The sequence below is a fragment of the Camelus ferus genome, chromosome 7 (genome assembly GCF_009834535.1).
Source record: "Camelus ferus isolate YT-003-E chromosome 7, BCGSAC_Cfer_1.0, whole genome shotgun sequence".
NCBI classification, from domain to species: Eukaryota; Metazoa; Chordata; class Mammalia; order Artiodactyla; family Camelidae; genus Camelus; species Camelus ferus.
This window is the reverse complement of record NC_045702.1, coordinates 57,883,645-57,900,685: the sequence shown is the minus strand read 5'-3', so window position 1 is coordinate 57,900,685 and position 17,041 is coordinate 57,883,645. Positions and strand designations below refer to the sequence as shown.

Genomic DNA, 17,041 nt, shown 5'->3' with positions numbered 1-17,041 from the left:
CAAATTAAAGAGAAGAGGTAAAATTGTCACTATATGTGGATGACATAATACTACACACAGAAAACCCTAAAAGCTCCACACAAAAACTACTAGAGCTGATAAAAGAATTCGGCAAGGCAGCAGGATACAAGATTAACATACAAAAATCAGTTGCATTTCTTTACACTAACAATGAATTAGCAGGAAAAGAAAATAAAAAAACAATCCCCTTTAAAATCATATCCAAAACAATAAAACACCTAGGAATAAATCTGACCTAGGAGGTGAAAGACTTACACATGGAGAACTACAAAACATTGATTAAGGAAATTAAAGATTACTTAAAGAAATGGAAAGATATCCCATGCTTTTGGGTTGGAAGAATCAATATCATTAAAATGTCCTTACTACCCAAGGCAAATCTACAGATTTAATACGATCCCTATCAAACTACCCAGGACATTTTTCACAGAACTAGAACAAAGAATCCTAAAATTTATATGGAATCTCAAAAGACCCAGTATTGCCAAAGCAGTACTGAAGAAAAAGAAAGAAGCTAGAGGAATAATCATCCCAGACTTCAGACAATACTACTGAGCTACAGTAATCAAAACAGCATGGTATTGGCATAAAAACAGACATATGGATCAATGGAATAGAATAGAGAGCCCAGAAATAAACCCACAGACCTAGGGTCAGTTAATCTTTGACAAAGGAGACAAGAATATACAATGGAGAAAAGACAGTCTCTTCAGCAAGTGGTGTTGGGAAAACTGGTCAGACACACGTAAATCAACGAAGCTAGACTACTCCTTCACACCATCACAAAAATAAACTCAAAATGGCTTAAAGACTTAAATATAAGACAAGACATGATAAATCTCCTAGAAGAAAACACAGGCAAAATATTCTCTGACATAAAACTTAGCAATGTTCTCCTAGGGCAGTCTACCCAGGCAATAGAAATAAGAGCAAAAATAAACAAATGGGACCTAATTAAACTTACAAGTTTTTGCACAGCAAAGGAAACCATAAGCGAAAGAAAACAACAACCTACAGAATGGGAGAAAATATTTGCAAATGATGCAACTGACAATTTATTTCCAGAATATATAAACAGCTCATACAACTTAATAACCAAAAAAAAAAAAAAAAAAAAAAAAAAAAAAAAACCAACCGAATCATAAAATGGGCAAAAAACCAGGCAATTCTCCATTGAAGACATGCAAATGGCCAATAGGCACAGGAAAAAATGCTCAATATTGCCAATTACAGTGAAATGCAAATCAAAACTACAGTGAGTTATCACCTCACACCAGTCAGAATGGCCATCATTCAAAAGTCCATGAACAATAAGTACTGGAGAGGATGTGGAGAAAAGGGAACCCTCCTATTTTGCTGGTGGTAATGTAGTTTGGTGCAGCTATTATGGAAAACAGTATGGAGATTCCTCGAAAAGCTAAAAATTGACTTACCATATGATCCAGCAACCCCACTCCTGGGCCTATATCTGGAAGGAACTTAAATTTAAAAAGATACACACACCCCAGTGTTCATAGCAGCACTATATACAATAACCAAGACATGGAAGCAACCTAAATGTCCATTGACAGATGACTGGATAAAGAAGTTGTGGTATAATTATACAATGGAATGGTACTCAACCATTAAAAGAATAAAATAATGCCATTTGCAGCAACATGGATGGACCTAGAGATTTTCATTCTAAGTAAAGTAACCCAGAAAGAGAAAGAAAAATACCATATGATATCACTCCTATTTGGAATCTTAAAAAAAGAAAAGAAAGGACACTATGAACTCATCTACAAAACAGAAACAGACTTGCAGACATAGTAAACAATCTTATGGTTACTGGGGGAAGTGGGTGGGAAGGCATAAATTTGGGAGTTTGAGATTTACTAATGTTAGCCACTATATATAAAAATAGATTTTTTAAAAAGATTCTTCTGTATAGCACAGGGAACTATGTTCAATATCTTATAATAACCTTTAATGAAAAGAATATGACAAATGTATGTATATATAATATATGTATATAGTATATGTATATATATAATATGATGAATATATGTGTATATGTACAAATAATTACATGTATATATATGCATGACTGGGACATTGTGCTGTACACAAGTTGACACATTGTAACTGACTACATCAATAAAAAGATAGATAATCTGATTTTCAAAAAAATAAATAAATAAGTCATAATAAAACCTACACTCCACATTTTAAACACACTTTAAAAAAAAAAAAGTCACATGTAGATCTAGAACTAAATAAATACACGTATCTAGGCGCAGTTAAGTACCTCACTAACATTTAGCTACTTTCAGTTACTGTAATCTAAACTTAGTGTCTCTCTGGGAGTAAGTAGAAACCCAACTTAAATATAAAGCCTTCCAGGGCTTGTCCATCTGAAGCTCTTTGAAGAAGTTTCTAGAAAGCCATATATTCTTACAGTTCTCTCTAGTAACAATGATCTTTGCCTGCTGGTTCTCAGTTTCAAAGGAGGAAGAAGTTTATTTGCCATTCCAAGAGTAAAGATCCATTTGCTTTCCTAGGTTGCTACTTTCTCATTTAACCTTAAACATGGAGAAAGTCCAAAAAAAGCTAAATACCACAAATCCTAATCAAAAGGCAATTTTACTGCCACTTCTCAAATCCCCACGATTTCCCTAAATCTACCCTGGCTTCATTCTGTCTTATTTTTAAGATTAATCTCTTTCCTCAGAACCTTTTTTTAAAATTCCCTCATATACAACAATACATAGTACTAAACCAGAGTTCTTAAAACCTTCATTAAACTTATCTTACACACAGCTCCTTGTAAGGACATTCAAAACCTATCCTAGTGAGCCCTTCCTAAGGAAGTGACAACAAAATTTCCCCAAGTATTGCCTGCTTGCAAAATCATCGAAGAGTTTGGTGCTGAGGAAGGGACACTGAGTGTTTGGCAGCTTGGAATGTGCTCTTCTCTAGAGGCTGCCCATGTGCAGAGTTGGCAGAGGGGAACTGCACGGCCACACAGAATTGGATGCCATGACAGAATGGGGAGTGGTAAGAAGAGGAAGTGGAAACTGGGTGATTTCATGCTCCTCCGGCTTGCCTCCTGGACTGTAGGCACAGCCCAGAGATGCTCTGGCAAGACTGGGAGCAGCTGGATAGGGTAAGAAAGGCCTTTTTTCCCTGCCTTCACCAGACCAGATTTGGGGTGACAGATGTAAAATAGACAGTCAGGGCTTTAGGCAGATCCACAATGATCTGAATATTCCAAAGCTTATTCTTGTTTAGCAAGCTCTAGGTTTTAGCCGTTCTGAATTTTTTAGGCAACAGTAGGTGGATTTTCATGCTACAGATGCTCTGAGGAGAGCTTCAGCCTCTCCTCCCAGTAAAACACTTCATTTTCATTTTAATACCTAACACTAAATGCTTTTATTTCACTTTTTTTCCTTTCAAGAAAGCTCATCATTAAGAATGTCTACCAGGAAAATCACAGGAAATAAAGTCTCTCAAAGTCTATTTTTATGTGCTATTAGAAACAACCATGTGACTTTTTTTCTTTACTCAATCATTCTGGACAAAAAAACAATGTGGCCGAGGGTGATGTGGAAAATTTCAGCATTAAAAATAATATCCTAAGTAATCCAAAAGGGAAATTAATTTCTCTTTGAATGTGTTCACTAGCACAAACACTGAAATAATGAGCAAACCGGCTCTCCTGAGAAAATGCCAACTGTCGCCTGCTTTCCCCGGGCTCCAGGTGTAACCAGCCTCTCTCACTGCCCCACCTTCTGACTCTGTGTCGAGAGACTTAGGGACATCTCTCCAGGCAATCTGAAACAATCTCCTGTGTCATTAGACACCAAGCTCTCCCACTGTTAAGTCAGAACTGGCTGATTTCCTTAACAAGTGAAACTATCACTGCTATTAGAAAATAACGGTACTACTGGCAACTTAGAGTGCAAAGGATGTTTAAGTTGAGGGTACCTCTCTTTACAGCCCTCCAGGCGCAGCAAATTTGATGGCTTACCCCTTTACACCCAGATACGGAGACCAGTCTCCTAGGGGGTGGCTTTGTTAGAAATTTCAGGACAGTGAAATAAAGCACTGTCACTGTTAAACTGTCACTGTCACTCTTAAACTTTATAGGAGACTTAAAAGTATGTATAACATAAATAATTTATCTTCTACAGTGTTCCATGCTATTATATAAAAGGTAGAAGTTGAAAAGAAGAAACAAAGGTCCCGAGTGATCTGTTAATAATCATTTATCAAAAAATTTGAAGTCGAGGTGTTAATAGAGTACATTCTGAGTTCTCATCACAAGAAAAAATTTTTTTTCTATTTAATTAATTTAGTATCTATATGAAATGATGGATGTTCACTAAACTTACTGTGGTAATGATTTCATGATGTATATGTAAGTCAATTCATTATGCTGAATATCTTAAACTTATATGGTGCTGATGTCAATTATATCTCAATAAAACTGGAAAGAAAAAAATTAGCAGTTGACTCTGGGAATGCCAGTTACAGACTTGGCTTGGTGAAACCACCTTCTTTCTGTGCCCCCTTCCCTCCAAACTGACTTATCTCGGTGTCTCCCACAAGTTAAGGGGTGATGCAGGCTCTGCCACCCCAAGCTCCAGGTCTCAGTGCTCACCCATTAAATTCATAAACATCTTCATCTGTTAGTGTTTTTCAAGAGTACTAGCAGCTGTGGACAATCTTAGCAATAGAGATTTTTAAAAGGTTCACAGTTCCCGCAAAGAAAATACCTCAGCAGAACTCTATTCAAACTAGTGTCACATTTGACTAAAACAATACTTGCTTTTTATAAGAAGAGCTACATGCCAGGAGATTTTGGGGGAGGGGGTGGAGAGTTAAAACCTGAATGGGGGAGAAAGTCAAAAGAGAAAAAAATGTGTAGGTACACTATCTTCCCTTGCAGGGTTAACATGGATATAAAAATTAAAGATGTTAAAATGTCCCAGGGAGGAAAACAATCTATGAACGCTTTTTAAAATGAATAGATAATGATTTCTATGGCCAAGTCATCTAAAAAGAACTTAAGAAAAGTGTTGTTCCACCCCCGACCCTCAAAATATCTAAAGTGATGTTTAGGACATTAACCCAATAATTTTAGCTTTAAAGTTACTTCTCCTAAAACAAAACTAATAAAATAGAAACTATCAGAAAGGGTTTAAGCAATCCCAAGGCCACGTCTAGCAGCACTCGTAACTTTGTTGGAACGCTGGTGTGTCAGAGGGTGCATTTCTAATCCTTTCCTCTCAGGTTCTCCGATAGCAGGCTTCCCTAAAGCTGAAGTCACTCGAGCTCTCCCTCCTTGCTCTCCCTGGGCTGTATTATTAATTTTGTGCTCTGCTAGTGACTGTTTATGTTGACAGACTTCCTGCACTCTATTGATGAGCCCACAAGGAATCCCAGTTTTTTTCTTCATTGGTATATTCAATAATTTATAATTTCAACCTATGAGTTAACTCAAGGGAGAGATTATTTTAAAAACTACTTGAGACATAGTGTAGTATGGATGAACATAGCTAATCCAAGTCATTATAATCTTGACCAGAAATTATTTGCTTTTGTGGGGAAGTAAAACCAAATGGTCTATGTGTACAATTATTTTGATCTTAAAGGCCATGCTTCTTAGAGAGAGACAAGGTTAGCATTCTGTAGCTCCCTTTTGTGTTCCCAAGATATTTTCCTTATAGTCATGCCTGTCTATATATTAAATTGTAGTTATAATAATTTCTATTTATTATGTATTTATTTATGTATATGTGATTAAACATGTATATATGTATCTAGCGTATGCATAAACATAAAAATTAAATTGTAGATTTTGTTGTAATATAAACCGTTACAGGTGGAATTTAAGACAACATGTCTTCTAAAATCCGGCCTAACGAGTAGTAGGAATTATTGAAAAGTCTACTGGATTAGACAAAAAACATAGCTTCTAGTTCCCCTTTATCATGAATTGGGTAAGTCATTTAGCCTTTTGGGGTCTCTTTACTTACAAACTGAAAAGTAAACAATAATTATACTTGACCCTTTAAATCATAAATAGGGTAACTTGTGTTAGGAAAACTGAGACAGAATGGTCAGCACATGTGTCTTATTTATTAACTTCACAGATTAAGAATAGAACTTCACTTCTAGCAACAATGGCAGACAGAACACTCTCTCCTGGAAGCCAGTTAGATCCTAAGTAAAACATTTTGGTTTGTTGCTGTACTCCCTGGAAGTAAGTAAAATAATCTCCAAGCCCAATCCTCCTTTCCCCTACCCCTCAAGTAAAAAGAAACAACACTAGAGCTTGGAGCAGTGAGCGGATAAATGTGCTGAGCAAGAAACAAAGGAGAGGAACTGTGTTATCCTGAGAGAAAATTCCAGTAGGATGCTATACATTGCAATTCGGATACTGAACTGAGAGTCCATAGCAAGCAAGGGGAAATGAACCTGAGATTCGGCATTAAGGCAAGACTTTCAAAGAGAGCTTAAGTGACCCCAGGTTGGTAGTCTTGCCAGTTCCTAGCAGAAACAAACCAGATCACCCTAGGAGTGCATCTTAGAGTCTATCCCATTAGATTCCCACAGCTTATCCTCAGGCAAATATTAGCTCACAACTAAGACCACCACGCAGATGAGGAGGCAGACCATCTATAGAACTGTCAGACATAGAATAGCTGCTTATGAAGTACTTAAAGAACTAAAGCATAGAAGCAAAAGAAAGAGCAAGCAACAGAAAACTATCAGGAAAGATCAGGCACTTCTGAAAAATAAGTAAATGGAACATCTAAATATAAAATATTATAATATTGAAAGAAAAAAACAAAACATTTAAAAAGCAAATTAGTCACATCTGAAAGAAAATTAATGAACTTGAAGACAAGAATAAATAAATGAACCAGAATATAACCTGGAAAACAAAAGGACTGGGAAATATGAGAACAATTTAAAATATTGAAGATAAAATGAGAATGTCTAACATATCAAATCAGAGCCACAGAGAGAATAAAACTAATCAAGGAGTGATAATAGCTGAAAAACCTCCAGAAATTCTGAAAGCTGTTAATCTACAATTTTAGAAAGCACAATATTCCCAAGCAGGGTGAATAAAAAAGAAACTCAATGCCTAGATGTCACATCATAGTGACTCTGTAAGACAAAGAGAAACATTTTTAAAGCAGCCAGAGAGAAAAGTTATAACAAAGAAATGATTATTTCATGGACCGCAGACTGCTCCACAGTAATAACAGAAAACAGAAGGCAATGGAATAATATATTCCATGTTGAGAGGAAATAGTTATTAACTATCAAACCTTAGAGTGAAATAAAGACATTTGTAGTTAAATAAAAACTGAGAGTTTATCAATAGGCTTACCCTAACGGAACTTTGAATCTAAAGTTTATTCCTTAGAAAGATAGTTATTCTTTGATGAATTCAATTATTATAAAAGTCTAAAGCAAAAAAATACTTTTAAAGTTTTCACATTTTTGGAAATGGAATACTTACCCGTTTATTGAGAAATCATAATTAAATTTTAAATACTTAAAGCTAAATTACAAAGAGAACAAAACATGTCAAAACTAGTATTTTTGAGGGAAATCTGTCAGCCATAATGCTTACATTGGAAAAGAAAGAAGTCTGAAAATGAATTAAGCATCCGTCTTAAGTATTGACAAAGGAACAAGGAACAAACTCAAAGAAAATAAGAGAAACAAAGAAGATAGGAATAGAATTCAATGAAATCAATAACAAAAGTACAATAGAAAGATCAATAAAGTTAAAGGTAGCCTTTGGAAAAGACTAATGAAATACACAATCCTTTGGCAAGACTGAGAAAAAAGGAGAGTACAAGTAATGTGAGGACTAAAAAGAGAACATAAATATAGATACAGCACAGATTAAAAAGAAAATAACATGAGCAATTTTATGCCAATGAATTTGAAAACCTACATAAAATGAAATCGTCAGAAAAAGATAACTTGCCAAGACTGACATGAGAACTATAAAACTTAAATAAATAGTCCTAAAACCATTAAAGCAATTGAATCAATAGTTTGAAATATTCCTACAAGCAAAGACCAGGCCCATGTAATTTTATAGGTGAAATTACTAAACATTCCACAGCTAATTTTCTTTTACAGACTTACACAATGAATAGAAAAAATAAAAAATACTCTCTAAATCATTCTGCATAACGTGGGCACCAAAAATAGACAAGTACAATTTGAGAATAGAAATTATAGATCAATCTTATTCAAGAACCTAAACAAAATATTACCAAATCCACTGGGGTTAAAAAAAAAAAGTTTATCTATCATGACCTAGTTGGATTTATCCCAGGAATGCTGGAGTAGTTGAACATTAGAAAATCTAGAATTGTGATCCACTATAATAGATTAAAGGCAAAATCCATATATAATCTCAACAGAAACAGGAAGTATTAGATAATGTTAGCCATTGATTCAACATAAAAAGTCTTAGCAACTTGGAGTAGCAGAGAATTTTCTTTACATGAATGAAGGTATCTACCAAAACGTCAGTAAACATCGTTCTTAATGATAAAAAGTTAAAAGCACCCTATTTGAAATCAGAAACAGTTTAGCCCACTATCATGTTTTGATCATTGCTAAAACTGAGAGCTCTAGCCAGACAATAAGATAAGAAAAGCAAATAAAATCTTAAAGACTAGAAAGGAACAGACCCATCATTAGCTGCAGGTACTATGATTATATACACAGAAACCCACAAACTAAAAACAATTTATTAGTAATAATTAAAGAGTTTAATAAAGTGGCTGGCTCTAAGACCAATATATAAAAACGTATTGCCTTTCCAAACAATGACCATAAACACTTATTATATAAAAGGTACAATTTATAAATTGTAACAAAAACATAAGATGTCTGGGAATAAATCTAACAAAAGGTATACAAGATTGGTATAAAGAAAATAAAACTTCATTGAAAATCATTAGAGACCTAAATAAGTGAAAAGATATACCATGTACATGAATAGCAATACTTAATACTGTAGAGATGCCTATTCTCTCATATTGGCCCATAGATTTAAAATCCCAGCGAGAATTTTCATGGAACGCACAAGTTAATTCTAAAATATGTATGGAAGAGCAAAAGGCTAAGAAAAAACTGAGTCTCCTAAAGAGCTGAGTGTGACAATTTGTACCAAGTATGAAGACCTTCTATAAAGCTATAATAATTAAGACTGTGTGGTTTTGGCAGAGAGTTAGAAAAATTGACAAATGGAGAGTGACAGAAGGAAACAGAATACACCCAAACATATATGGAAACTTTATAAATAATAGAAATGATATCACAGATCAGTGATGGTGAGACAATTATAGTCTGAAGAATCAGGGGAGGAAGGGATTGGGAGTGATTGCTAATAGGTACAAGGCTTCTTTGGGAGGTGATGAGAATACTCTAAAATTAGAAGATGGTGATGGTCGTACAACTCTGTAAATAAACTGAAAGATGTTGCACTGTACATTTTAATGGGTGAAATTTATGGTATGTAAATTTTATATTAATAATGTTATTCAAAATGATTGCTCTATATTGACACAAATGACAGGATGAATTTTTTAGAAATATGGACTTAAATTTTAAAGCTCCAAAAGATTACATATATATACTACACACATATATATCATATGTGTGAAACCACTTTTATCTAACTCAAAAACAAGCAAAATTGAATAATGTATTATTTATGGATATATACATATATGATGAAACTATTTAGAATATTGCAAAGGAAGGATAAACATACAAGAGAGCTTCTCCCTCAGGGAGAAGAGAAGGAAATAGAACAGGGGAGGAACCCATAGGTAAATGCAATGATATTGGTGATTTTTTTTTGTTTTAATTCTTGAGTTGAGTGATTATTTTAAAGTCTTAATTTTGATTATTTATAATTTACATATTTTGTATTTAATCTTTTGAGTATATCAAATATTTATTACATTATTTTGAGTATATATACAATTTTAAAACCTTTAAATTGATAATAAGGCTCTAACAACAAAAGGTAAGTCAGGAATAAAGGAGGAAACCAGATGGACCCCAGACTTCCCCATACCACCCTCAAAACCAAAGACTGCAGCAGTGTCTACAATGTATTCAGGAAATGAATGCATGATTTGAAAGTTTCAAACACAATCAAGTTATCCTCCTAGGATAAAGGCAACAGATAGATAGTAAGCATGAAGATCATAAAGGAATCAAAATTCATGAGCATTTCTTGGGATTAAAAAAATTAATTAATTAAAAACAACTGTATGACAAACTTGAGGCAACCAAGCAGATGAATCATAGTAAAGAGTGCAGACATGGAGAAGCTAGGGCACCAAATTATTTAAAATAGAATCAAGAGTAAACAACTGTTTGAATGATGGCTTCAGAAAAGGATATAAATGTTATAAACCCAAGTACTTTAAAGAAAAACAAAAATAAACAAAAATAGGGTTAGAAGGAGAGAGGTGGAAGAAAGTCAATAGATGTCTGTTTCCTCACATTTCTTAAGGGAGTCAACAGATATTATGCAAAATGAAAACATAATTTTAAAAATGTACTCATTCTACCTCAGTTTTTGTCACCATGGGAACGAACTTGTAATCTGGGGTATGGGCATGTCTTTAATATGAGGACAGTCCTGTGCATTGTAAGATGGTGAGCATCTCTGGAACCCAGGCACTAAACACCAGAATCACTTCAGTTACTGGGACCATCAAAAAATGTGTCCAGGCATTTCTAAAAGCATCCTAAGGATTTTGTACTACCTTGGACGGAGAAACACTCCTCTAACCTCTTAAAGTTTTGCATACTATTTTTTTTCTCTTAAATTTAGAGCAATATTGGAGAATTAAAAATCCCTTGATTTAAAAATTTCAAAAGGGATCATTTACCTGAAAATCATTCAGTTTCATGTTGGTGTCCCTTCCTTTTCTCAAATTGAAATAAAAGTAAATGTATTACAGAATATGCCCACTTTTCTAATGCAGCCCTTTCTAAATTTAAAAAATTATTTGTTGAAACAAGGGATCTGAAAAAATAAACATACCTACTTTGCATATTTCATTTTTCATTATGATAAAATATAGATGAGATAAAATTGACCACATTAGCCATTTTAAGTGCATTGTTCTATAACACTAATATATTCACATTGTTGTGCAACTATCACTTTTTATCTTCAGAACTTTTTCATGTCCCCCAACTGCATATTTTATATTAACATAAACCATATATGTAGTCATTTGCCCATCTTTTGATTTGAGGCCATGAGCTTTTCTTTGAGAGTGGTCCCCTGATTGGAATTCCCCCTGGCCATCTTTTTTGCATGAACTACACCAATAATGTACTCTTCACGATTTTCAGTTTCAATTTCTTTTCAATGAAACAAGATCTGAAAAACATTTGGCAAAGAATCTGAGTGAAGCAGCCCCCTATATCCCCCTCCACCTCCCAATATTTTACCATTGTCATGTTCACACCTAACTTGAAAGCAAATTTTCAATTACCTTACATTTACCTAGTCTTTCTAACATGCAACTCATTCTTTATAGAAGCAATGATTCATTCTTTTTGCCTTGATATTTTATCAGTTTTCATAAAATTTAATTGTTATAGGATTTCAAAAGTTTGGGTTCAGTCACAGTTGACTCATGGAAAGTATCCAGCTGAACGGATGAGTAGGGGCATCTAGTGAGCTGTCTGTTTACTGTGAGAATTTTAAGGCAAGGGTATCACTTCAGAAATGATCTGGCAAGTTGAATTAAAGGTTAATAAATTGTAAAGAATTTTAATAAAAATCAATGTATTAAAAATGGTATGTACACCTGTGATGGTTAATTTTGTGTATCAACTGGACTGGGCCACAGATGCCCAGACTTTTGGTCAACTGTTATTCTGGGTATGTCTGTGGAGGTGTTTCTGGATGAAATGAACGTTTGAGTGGGTAGACTGGGCAAAGCAGATTGCCCTTCCTAATTTGGGTGGGCCTCATCCAATCAACTGAAGACACAACTAGAACAAAAAGGCTGAGTAAGGAGGAACTCCTCTTGCTTAACTGCTTTGAGCTAGGTCATTGATTTTTTTCCCCCAGTTGGATGTGAACTGAAACATCCTTTTGGCCTTCCTGGGGCTGCAGCCTGCTGGTTTTCAGTGTGGAGCTATACATTGGTCCCCCTGGGTCTCTAGCATGCTGATTGCAGACCTTGGGACTTCTTAGCCTCCAAAATCATGTAAGCCAATTCCTTATAATCAGTCAATCTCTCTGTCTCTCTCTCTTTCTTCTCTACACATACACACACACACACACACCCTATTTGTTCTGCTTCTCTGGAAAATTCCAACTCATACAATACCTGACAACTAAATGCAATCTGAATATTGGAACAGGAAGAAAACATTACTGGAAAAACTGGTGAAATTCAAACCGTCTAATAGTAGTATACCAATGCTGGCTTCTTAGTTGTGTTAAATGTCCCATGGTAATGTTAAGATGTTAACAGTAGAGGAAGCTGGGTAATACTCTGTACTATCCTTGCAATGATTCTGTAAATCTAAAATTATACCAGAATAGAAACTTTGTTTTAAAAAATAGAATGTACCATATGATCCCCTTTCTGAAATCATATCTTATTATCTGTCCTTCTATTTGTATTTATACATTCTGTTCACCAAATGTTAATAATCTATACTTTGGGAAATTACTTCTTTCTTTGTACCTTTCTATATAGCTTGAATTTTTTATAACAATAACAAACATACATATTATTTCACTAAAATGATAAAGTCGTTATCATTTCAGTCTGACGAGATTTTAGAAATCATCCACATTCTAAAAGCACTGAGAACCTCCTCCAAAAAATAAGTAACTAAACCTAATTACCTTCCCTCCCCCCAAAAATTAAAAAATTAAATAAAATAAAAGCATTGTGATGTTTGACTTGATGTTATTTTTTAGTAACATAGTTTCATTTATAACACTGTCCTTGTGGACCCAAAGATGACTTTAAGATGAGGCTCTAAGATTAATACTATGCCACAGAACTAGAAGAATGACTAGGTCATGTTAATATAAGATCATTCTGTTTCTGACCATACATAGCTTAATGGTCTACACCTCTGCATTACTTTTGCCTTTTGCCACCTGTAAGCATCATAAGGGAAGGGAAGGCTTTTAGTTGCAGTTTTGCCTTTCCTGTTCAGTGGAGTAGTGAGGGAATAGACTGTCAGGGATCTATCTGTATCTCCAAATCAAAGCAGAACTTGCCATTGAATAACTGGAGAAATTAAAAGGACAGATTCCTACATGTTCTTATACAAATAAAATTGTCTAATGCTCACTATCTTTACGTCTTATCTTTTATCTTTGTTTCCTCCATCCTGTCTCTAGTCTCCTGTCATCCAGCTTCTCCCTTTGACTGTGACTATTAGTTACTTGTAAATTCTCAAGAGAGTCATTTCTTTTCATTTTGCAGACAGGGAGAGTATCTTCACTCCCATGTCCCTGTCTCTGAGCACAGTCCTCACCCATAAATCATGGTGAGGGCTGCTGAATGGATGATTTAGAGACTAGGGGCGATGGTCATGTCTACGAGCTTAGCCACAGCTGCACGTGGAACCCCTGGGGTCTTCTAGTTCTTCCTACTCATCCAAATTCTCTCTCTCTCCTTCCTTATTGTTTTTCTTTCTCAGCCCCTTTTCTTCTTGTAATATACAGGTAGAACCTTACTGCTTCTATTCTGCACCTTCTGAATGTGCCAATTCCAGGGTCATTCTGCTGTTGGCATGAGGTTAGTTCTTCCCTTTAACTTGGGTTTCTAGAAAGTGATCTTCTATACAGTGGTTTTCCAACTTGATCGGGCATGAGCATCACTGGGAGGGCATGTTAAAACAAAGATTGATGGACCCCACCCTCAGAGTCTCTCCTGCAGTAGGTCTGGAGGATTGGCATTCCTCACGAGTTCCTAAGGATGCTGATGCTGATAAGGATACTGTCGGTCCAGAGACCACACTCAGAGAATCGCAGTACTAGCCAGCTAGTCATCTAATCTCCTCTGCCAGGGAGGAGAAAGAAATAGAAGTGCTCGCTGTCTATAACTTAACCATGAAATAAAAATAACAGGAAGAATATGCATGTTTTGTTTTAAACCCAAGGGATAAAGGTTTTTTTTTCCTCTTATAATCGTCATTCTTTAATTCAAACCATTCCATAGACCACAAGTAAAGCTAAAACTGCTAACAGAGAAAAAACTATTGATATTTCTATCAGAGAATATAAAAAGGTTAATTATGGTGTGCACATCTTTAAAGATCTCCTTGCCGTGTGAGCCATCTCCAGAAATACTTGCCGTAGAACTGAAATAGAAATGATTATATGAGTAAATTATCACCCACACTCCTTGCATGCATCATTTCATACTGCAAGCCTTTTCTCTTTTCAAGGAATAATGGTTTTACATTTTACTTTGCGATGGCACTCTAATTGCTAAATATAATAGGGGCATTATGCTACAAAGTTAAAAGATTCCAAGTGAAAAGATAAGTCAAATAGTAATCTCATCCAGCCCAGGAATCGTTAAAGTGTGCTCCTCTTTTTTCTCAGCTGTCCCTGAATTCTGATCTCTGAAAGAATGATTGAAACTGAACACCATGGCTGGAAAAAGCTAAAAAGGATCCTACAATTTAATCCAGGCATCTGCAACTCTGACCCACTGGTCAAATCTGGCCCAACATTTTTGTAAATAAAATTTTATTGAAAAACAGGCATAGCTGTTTGTTTACCAATTTGGAAACTGCTTCCACACTATGATGACAGAGTTAAGAAGTTGCAACACAGACCATGTGATTCAAAGCCAAAAATATTTACTCTTTCACTCTTTACCAGAAAGGTTTGCTGACCTCTGCTCTAGTCCAGCCTATTCATTTGGCGGGTGAGCAAACACCTCCCGAGAGAGGAAGAGGTAGCTAGGGGTTGTATCATCAGACACAGGACTGCAGAATGCCAGGCATCGTCCTCAGCAGTTCCCATAAGAGCTTTGGTCCCCAGGGAGTCAAAGCCATCCTTTATATATTAGTAGAGAAGGGGGCATTGGGGTAAGTTTGCATCTCATTACAATTTTCAAAGAGCCTTCCATATGACAAACCCGAAAAGAACAGTGCGACAGATGCGTGCTTTGATGTTAGTCCAAAATGTATAATAGCATCATTTTTTTTTTCACACGTGCACAAAACCTGTTAACTGCCTCACATTTAGGGCCCATTTCAATAATGCAAAGGTCCTTTCCATTGATGAGGGGATTGTTGGGATCATCTTGCCTTTCAGAAAATATACTTAAGTTTTGTCATGTAATATTCTCCCCAGTACCCGGAGCTTCCAGGAGAATGAGCCTGATGGTACGAATTCTTATTTCTTCACATTATTAGATTCACAAATTGACTAAATCATATGGGTATGTGTTTACAGAAGTGTTTCTATGTAGTTTATGCATCTGTGTCTTAAATAAAATGATACGGTGATGCTAGGTGTCATTGGTCCCCCGATCTCTCTTATTTGTCCATTAAGGAAATAGGTCTATTCTGTAACCCATATTCTCTGGTTTCAGGTAAATGCACAGAGTTGGACGATGAATTTAAGAGGATTGTTTTCACCATTATTTTATTTGCTCATTCATCAGTGCTTTATTGGGTGCCTCCTCTGTGCCAGGAACTTACTGTGCTGAGACTGACACACACACAGAGTAAGAGGATCTGATCGTCTGATGGGGGAGGCTGTCATCTAAAGTCATGTAGGACAGTCTCTCTGTAAGTTCTACCATGGAGAAAGCACTGACACAGACACTTGAGCAGAGCGTGAAAGATGAATGGGGGCTTGCCATGCAGATGTGCACATTTCAGGGGAAGGAAAACACAATGTTAGTGTTACCTCTCTTGGGCGACTTTCTTGACTCCTCAGTCCTATTTAGACATCCCTCTTTTGTGTTACATCTATCACAGAACTTTTCTTTCTGCCTGGCCTGTGGTAGGTATTTAGTAAATGAATGCCTGATGAGTAAGTGAATGAATGAGTGAGAGAGGGAGTGAATGAACATACAAAAGGCAGAGGTGTGAACCACTCTGGTCCATTCAGGGAACTGCTGATATGGCTAGAAGACAGAGCATAAGGAAGAGGGGCAGGCCTATCGAGAGACCAGGCTGGAGAGGTAGTCAGGGTAAGAATATGGGGGACCTGTATACCACCCTAGGAATCTGTGCTGTATTAATTACTTCAGCAGTCCCTTGTTGGCCCCTACTCTGTGCCAATCCTGTGTTAGGCTCCGGAGGTACAAGATATGGCCCCTGCCCTGTGGAGCTTACTGCTTCACTGAAGCAATATTAACCAGCGATACATATGGGCTCTGGAGACAGGCTGCCTGGGTTCCAATTTCAATTCACCCTTGAAGCTATGTGGCCTTCAATTTCTCAGTGCTTCGGTCTGTTTATATGTCAAACTAGGATAATAACAGAATCTACCTCATAGTTGTGGCAATGATTAAAATGAGATAATGTATATAAAACTACCTCACACACTGGATGTATTTGTCAAACATTAGGCACTCTTACTGGGAAAACAGGCATTGAAGAAACAATTTAGAATATGTTGAAGCACATCAGAAGGTGAGGCCCAGGGTGCAATGAGTGTGTAATGGTGGGGACAGCGGTGGGCACGGGAGCAGCTGACATGTTCTGGAGATTCGAGGAAGGCCTGTCTAAGGAAGAGGGGGTGGAAAGTTGTTCTAGGACAAGGAACACCTTGTGAAAAGGGGAGAGTTGTTGTGTGAGTGAATTAAGATCAACAAAAGTCTGGCTACAACTTATGTATTCAGAGGAGTCGGGAGAGAAGAGTGGCTGGAATTGAGGCTGGAGAGGCAGGCAGAGGGCAGCTCAGGGAAGGTCTTAGGAGCCATGGTAAGACTTTGGGCTTCATCCCAAGTTAGTG

At 36.2% G+C, this 17,041-nt stretch overlaps 2 long non-coding RNA genes across 4 annotated transcripts in view; one reads left to right on the top strand and one right to left on the bottom strand.

Moving 5' to 3' along the window:
* LOC116664960 overlaps positions 1-17,041 on the bottom strand; it is a 149,747-nt gene that overhangs the window by 82,582 nt on the left and 50,124 nt on the right. The window lies entirely within an intron of this gene.
* LOC116664961 lies at positions 6,163-14,828 on the top strand. Its single transcript, XR_004321525.1, has 2 exons — positions 6,163-6,271; positions 14,669-14,828. It is a non-coding gene; the product is annotated as an uncharacterized LOC116664961 (long non-coding RNA).